This window comes from Vigna umbellata, chromosome 11 (genome assembly GCF_029865625.1).
Source record: "Vigna umbellata cultivar VRB3 chromosome 11, Vumbellata_1.0, whole genome shotgun sequence".
NCBI classification, from domain to species: Eukaryota; Viridiplantae; Streptophyta; class Magnoliopsida; order Fabales; family Fabaceae; genus Vigna; species Vigna umbellata.
The window spans coordinates 13,181,244-13,189,094 of NC_142175.1; positions in this window are offsets into that span (position 1 = coordinate 13,181,244).

The following is a 7,851-nucleotide window of genomic DNA, read 5'->3' on the forward strand; positions in this document are numbered from 1 at the left end:
AAGAATTGGGTTTAAGGTAAATTAGAAAGTGGCATTAACATTAATGAAGAGGATGAATTCTTGAATACATGAGAGTGGATATGATGAATTGAAAACCCCGACAACATTATCATTCCATATATTTTAATCACGTTTTTCTTCTTTTGTTCAATTGATCAATACATGCATTCATATTTACTTTTTGGTATTTGCATTTAAACCTACAAGAATTTGTTTTACAAGTCTTATTTAATCAAGAAATCATACAACTCTTTAGGTCGTGAGTCCTTTGGGAAACGATACTTGGTCTTACCATTTTATGATTACTTGATACAATTTTGTACACTTGTCGAGTGTTAACAAGCAACTGAAGCTTCAACTATGGAAGATGATGATTATGAAGATGATGATGAAGATGAGGACTCATATTGATGATGATAGCATTTACTGATGAATACTATTTGCAGTAGAACATGATGTTTCTTATCTTTGTTTTGTGAACTCTATTTTGCTTCAGTTTTAGAATAGGTGTTGATGTACTCAGTTTAAGACCTATATCTGATTGTGATGGTTTGATATTGATTTGTGTGTTATGAGTATTGCGTGATGATGCTTTGATATTGATTGATGTTGAGATGATGCACAGGATGCTTGATATACATGTGATTGTTCACAAAATATGGGAATAGATGCATGATGTTATGATTGTGACTATGATGCTAAGCAGGATATTTATTTGGTGCATGTGGAACATTGAATTAGCTTTTGAGAGGTTTTGAACTCTAGAGTATTTGTTTGAAAGATAGCTATTCTTTTGAAAGCATGAATGATTTTGCCCAGGTTTCTACGATTGAACTACTTGCTTGCTTGTGTCACATGATCAAGGCCATTTTTTATTACCTTTTTTCTTAGCCAATGCATGATTTGTACCCAAATGAAAAAGAGCATGAAGTTTTCTACCCTTTTTGAACCTCAAGCCTTAAACAGATCCTTTGTGAAAATCTTTACCTTGAGTTAAGTTGAAAATCATTGTGTGGTTGTTAACCCTCGGCAAGTGTAACCGAATCGTATCAAGTAATAAAACTGGTAAGACCAAGTATCATTCTCCCAAAGGACTCACGGCCTAGACGTTATGTGATTTGTTGATGTAATCCTGCCCAACGTAGTCCTTCTTTGTATTTTTACCTTTCATAGGTTAGCTTGTAAGGAGCATGGGTTACTATAAATACCCAACTTCTCTATTGTAATGGGCACTTTTGAGATTAATGAGAATTGAATTTTCTGACATCAAAAATTATTCTCTCTTGAAAGTCAGGCTAGAGAGTCCAAAGACTCCCTCTAGCCATCTTCTAAGCACCTCTCTCACTTCCATTTTCCAATTTCCACCGTGCTTCTCTCTCACGTTACCATTATTCCAATCCGCTTCATACTAGTGGCGTCAGCGCTCTACAGCCACGCGTCAACCTTTCTCTTGCACACACCATCGCCACATTTTCATTGCACTTCATTTTCGCGTTTTCTTCCACCACAAAACAGATCTTCATTTCTCCACATCTCAGAAACCACATCTTTCACTCTCGCGCATCCCTTGCACATCACAGAGCATCTCACTCTCTCTCGAGAGCTCTCATCGTCATGAACCATTGCTTCCATCACGGTAATCCTCTTTTTCCTCACAAATCCATCTTCTTCCACTATTTCTTTTAATTTCCACCGATTAAAACCTTGTTTCACCTTCGATCCTGACTTTCCACCGATTGTTTTCCCTTTTCTACCGTTTAATCCACTTTCCACTGAGCAAACTAGCTTTCCCACCGTTCAAACTTGAGTTTGAACCGATTAATCGGTTCATTTTGAGCTTTCCCCCTTTTCTAGGGTTTTCTTGAGTTTGTTCATAGTTTAGTAGTTTTCCTTCGAGTCAGCTCTCAATCTAGAGCTTCGTTTACATATTCGATGCGTCTTCTCTCGTCGAGGAAGGCTCGAGGACTTCGAATCGTGCTCGCACAGCTTCTATCGTCATCTCCTCGGGTGTTTGTCCATCAGTTGGTATCAGAGCCAGGTTTCGTCCGTGCTTCACGCGTCAAAGGTAAGTATCTCTGTTTCAATTCTTGTTTCAGTTGATTCGTGTCTCTGTCTTTGTTCTAGTTTTGTGCTTTGATTCTGTCTTGATCCTGAGTTTGTCCTTCCATTCCGCTGCTTGATTCATGTTCTGGTTTAACGCTGTGCATTTAATTTCTTTCATTTTCGCGTTGTTAGTTAATTTCTTTACTGTCTTGTGTTTAACTTTTGTTCGTGCATCTTCATTCAGTCAAATTTTTTTTCATGTGTTTAGGTTTCCAAATTCTGATAAGGTTGCTTGTTCTGGGTTTGAGTCTTTACCTTGAGTTAGTGTTTTTATCATTTTATTCGGTGAATCCAATTTGTTTGAGTCTTTTATTTTCTGAATCTTATTCTGTCATGTTCTAGTCTTGTGGTTTGTTTTAATTGTCATTTGAATTCGAGCTTAACTAGTTGTTGCTTATGTTTTGTGATTCGTTTGAGTTGCCTGCACTGAGTAAGTTCTGCTCACCATATATAAGCAATGACATTGGATTAATGACCTTGGTGGCAGATTTCAGTGGTAGAGATAATGAATCTCATGTTTTTTTGAATCTGTTAATGTTTAATGATAGCTTTGTTTGGTTTCTGCCTAATCAGTAACACATGCATACCAAGTGAGCAATGAAAGGCCCAGCCTAGCTCGGTTGAACATTGATTAATCAGAAGATTTGTGATTTGGCCAGCTACACCGAACTGGTTTTTCTTTGAAGTTTGTGTTAATGTTTTGAGTGTGTGTCTGTTCTGCTTGGTATTAGTTCATTGCTAAGCTTCTAGTTCAATCATATTCAAGAGTCATTTGTGTTTGTTGTTTTGTTATTCAAGTTCAATTTCTACAATTTTGGTTAAGAGTGAAATTTGATGCTAGAGTCAAAAGTTATCAATGAAACCAATTGTTGATTTGTAAACTGCATTGATCTTAGTCTATTGTGGATTGTAGCAAGAGCTGTAAGTCAATAACATTTGAAGCAATTAAGGATTAATCCTAGTGTTACAAGTTAAAAAAAAAAGAGTTGAAGGACTTAGTGCAATTCACAATAGCTGCCTCTAATTCAGAACATCAAATATGAAAAATAAAACAAGTTTCTCTGAGGCACAATGTCAAACAGTTTGGTATGCCAATTTATAAATCAAATCTGTTCAGTATTGGTTCAACTTAAGTCTTTTTTCTTGCTTTAATAATCTGTTCTAGTTCTATCTCTTAGGTTCTATTTGTTGTGCTTACTTTGAACAATAGCCTTATTTCATGTTTGTCATTATTGCTTGTTCTGGTTTTGTCTTTCACGTGCAAACTCTGATCTGCTGTTCCTAATTGAAGTTTTTGTTTGCTTTTGTAATCTGGTCTAGAGTTGATCTTGAGTCTGTTGCTCTTCTGTGTTATCATTCCATTGCTTGTGGCTGTCCTGTTCTGTTCTGGTTTCTAAATTTGACCTTAGCCTAGCCATTCTTGATTGAGAAGCTTTTATACTTTGGTTTCTGGAATTTGAAAGAAGGTTTCTGTGCTTGGTAGCATCTTAGGTGGTGGTGGTCTAAAAGACTCTCAAGCCTTGAACTGCCAAGGGAGAATCTCCCTTCCAAACCTTTTCATTTATGTGCTTTAAATTTCAAAAGAGAAACCTGAGTGTAGTGAGTTTAGTGAGGCTAATTTGGCCTAATTCCTTGGCACTTTGAAATAGAGAATTCATTGTTAATCTAACTATTTGTGATTGTTCATTGTGTAGGGAAAAGGAGTTTGAGTGATCAACCTAGAGCAATTGTGATTGTTTTCATTTTAATCTGCTATTGCATTCATTTTAGATTATAAATTGTCTACTGGAATCATTGGTATATTAATTGTTTGAATGTGAATGCTGATTTTGATTTGATAAGACCTATGGGAACTTGGTAGATGCATCAGGAATTGCAAATGCTGCTCTGAATTAGTTTTGAGCTTCTTCATTTCTGCATCAACACTGTTTTAACTGCCAATTTCTGCATTGCATCATGTTAATCTTTCTCCATTGATTTGATTAGCTTGGGTTGGTTGTTTAATCAGTTGGACTAAGGATTGAACTCCATACATTTGCATCTGGTTTAATATCCATGTTTATGTGTATTTTGCTGGAATTGGTGTAATTTCTGTGTGCATATTTGAACTGAATCAGTGCAGGGAAAAAGTGTAGAATAGGTGTGTTGTTGTGTGCAGAGTTGATAAATATTTGGAGTCAAGAATTTTAAGCAGCAGCAGAATCTCAGTAGAGTTTAGAGCAAGCTAGACCAACCATTTAATTAGGGGAGTTGCTTAACTTTCCTACCTTTGGATTGCTTAACTGTTTCTGTCTTAGCTGGAAATTGATAGCATTGATGGTTGCTCTGATGAATTGGGTGAGATTTTCTTGTAGTTTATTCCTAGAGAGCAAAAGACATTTTCTTTGTAACTGCATCAAGGGCACAAGACCGAGAAAAGGAAAGTGCTTACTGGCATATATATACACATCACCTTGTGTAATCTGTTTTAGCTAAGGAAATTTTGATTGAAGATCTGTGCATTTGCCTTTGTAGGAAACTGATCAGGAGAGACCAAGAGAATTGATAGCAGAAGCACAAAAATTTGAGCAACAAAGCTGAATGAAGTGGACCAGGATCGTAGCAGCCTAACATAGTTGTTTTCTTTGCATTTGATTTGTTGAAATTGTTTGTAATAGGCTTGTGTTAGCCTACTGTTAGCTTTATCTTGTTTTGTAAAAACGCCTTTTATAAAGTCCAAGTGCTTTGGAAGAGTCCTTGGTGCTCTTTCAAACTCTTGGCAACTTTACTTGCTTTAATTTTAGCATAGCTAGACAGGTGAATGTGTCTTGATTAGCCAAAGCTACAAGCCTCACCATAGGAGTAGACTTTAAATATTGATTTGATTTGTGTTTCACGTAGGGGTTATTAGAGTCCGCTGGTCTCTTAATTTGTTTTGATTTTTTGAATTTTTGATATGTTCACGTTTTAGGGATGGATAGGTAAAAGAGATTAAACTCTAAGCCTTACCACATTAGAGTTCGTAATTAGGATTCTAGTCTTTGAATGTGTTTGTTTGTGAGTTGTGTTCTTTGATTTTAAAGGCGATTTTTGTTTAAAGGGTAACTAGTAGTAACCTAAGACATTTCTGGCAAGGTAAGACTTGGTACTTAAGCAGTCTTCATGACTCCCCTCTCTGACCTGGGACTTGTGTAAGTGTGAATCTTGTATACCTTTCACATAAAGAAAACTTTTAAAAAAAACAAAGATGTCTTGTTATAGTTCATATAGGTCTTCTAGGTTAGATAATGTTTCATAGTGAAGAATGTGCGTCCACATGGAGCAATTGAATTAGTTGATCCAGCTGCTAGTGATCAACAAAGAAGCTGGGTGGTGAACGGTCAACGTCTTAAGAATAATTTAGGAGAAGTAGAGCAATTATCCACAGTGATGAAGTTGGCGGATCCTTGAACTATTTTGGGTCAAGCTCGTGACGTTAAACAAGTGATTATTGGGAGGCAACCTAGTGTTTTGTAATATTGAACTTATTTGCTTCTGTTTTCAGAATAGGGTTAATGTACTCAATTTGAACTTTTCTATTATGATGGTTTGCTTATGACTTATTGCATGATAAGTATTGCTTGATGATGTTTGGATCTTGATTGATGATTGAGAATGTGCACATTATATGCTTATACAGGTGGTTCACAAGCCTTGTGAACAAATGCATGATGTTATGATTGTGATTATGATGCTAAGCAGGATGTTTATGTGGAATGTGAATGAGCTTATATGTAAGATTTTGAGCTCTAGAGTTGTTGTTGAATGTTATTACTTTGAAAGCATGAATGACTTTGCCTAGGTTTTCTATGATTGAATCACTTGCTTGTTTGCATCATATGATCAAGGTCATTTGTTGGTAACCCTTTTGTTAGCCAGATGCATGAATTTAGCCCACTAAAAGAGAGCACTAAGTGTGTTATCCTTTGAACCCTTATCCTTGAACATGATTTGAAAACCCTTTTTGAAAAGTTTTACCTTGAGTTAAGTTGAAAATATTCTGTGGTACTGATAAATGTTCAAGTTTGGGGTTGTTGGAAAATAGAAAGGGAAAATAAAATGCATTGAGCCAAAAGTTAAGTATGTGAAAAGCAGAAGAAAAAGAAAAGAAAAGCTCAATGCAAAAGAAAGTTGGGGATAATTAAGAATGGTTGTGATTCTCTTAACTCAAGGGTTTTGCGATCCAGAAAAACCAATTTTTATTGTTAACCCAACCACATTATAAGCCATTGAAAAGTCCTTGTGATGATGCTTACTTGTAAATGTTTTTTATTTGGTTAAATGAAAGACAAAGTTGATTCATGTGACATTGTGATAGTAAAGTGAATGAGTGAATATCTCCTATACACTTGTGTGTTTGAGTGAAACACTTTATCTAGTGAGGATAAATTCCATTAACACATAAGAACATCTTTGCTTAGTTGATTGATCATTCATGAAAATAATATTTGTTGGATATTATGTGATTGAGTGAACACTGAAAGCATGTGCACAACTTGATTTTAGTCTTGTTGATGATCTAAATTGAGTATTTACTTATCTTGAAAGAAGGATTTTTGAATGTGGTGAACCATTGAATGGATTGGTAGAAGATTAAGTTACATCTTATTTGCTTGAGAACAAGCAAAGTTCTAAGTTTGGGGTTGTGATAACAGCTGAAAAACTGTTATTTTTATATTTAAAATTGACTTCAATTACAACCTTTATGACTTAGAAATTAGCTTGAACTCATGATTTTGTTGAATTGTTGGAAATACCAGAGTTGGACAGGTTTTATGCTTGATTTCCTTATTTTTGCAGGTTTTTAGATGAAATTGATGAAAGAAGTGAAAAGAGATAGAGATGGAATCAGAAAAGGACACAAAAAGTGCAAAAGAAGAGAAACCGAAAGTATCGCTCAGCGCAAATGACCGTTGAGCGAGACTCTCAAAGACCCGTTGGCACCGCTGAGGGGAAGAAGTGGTCACACGCTATTACCGCTGAGCGGCACTTTTCTGGGCTTGGGCTTACTTTTCTATATTTTTTAGAATATTAGATAAGGTTTTAGTTAACCTAGGTCAAGCATCTTTGGCTGGGACGAAGCACAAACACACTTTTCACCCCTTGGGGGTAGAATTCGAGATGGTGACGACTCTCCTCTTCTCTTTCTTAGGTTTTTCTATCTCTTTCATTATGTCATTCCATTGTTCATCTAGTTTCACCATGAATATGGTGAACTAAACTTATTTTGTTGTTGGGGAATCAATGTAAATCCTTAGAAACTCTCTTGTATGGAATTTGTTCTTCAAGATCATTTTTATGATACATGTTTTCTTTCATTAATAGTTAGGGATTTTCCTCTTTGCTCAAAGAATGCATTGTTTAAGTCATTTGATGTCATGATTATTGGTTTTGTCGATATGGACACATACGGGGAAATCTAGATCTGGGGAATCTCTCCCAACAGTATATTACAAACCTAGACATGGGAGTATGATAGTTGGTTGCCTTTAAGCTTTTGTTCACTATAATGCATGATTAATTGCTAGGGAGACAAGACATTGTAAACTAGTGATTATGATTAGGCTTTCTTCGCCGATACATCGGGTTTAAAGTAATTTAGAAAGTGGCATTAACATTAATGAAAAGAATGATGAATTCCTAAATACAAGAGAGTGAAAAGGATGAAATTATAAACCCCAACAACATATTCATCCATAGATTTCAATTCACGTGTTTTGTTTCTTCTTG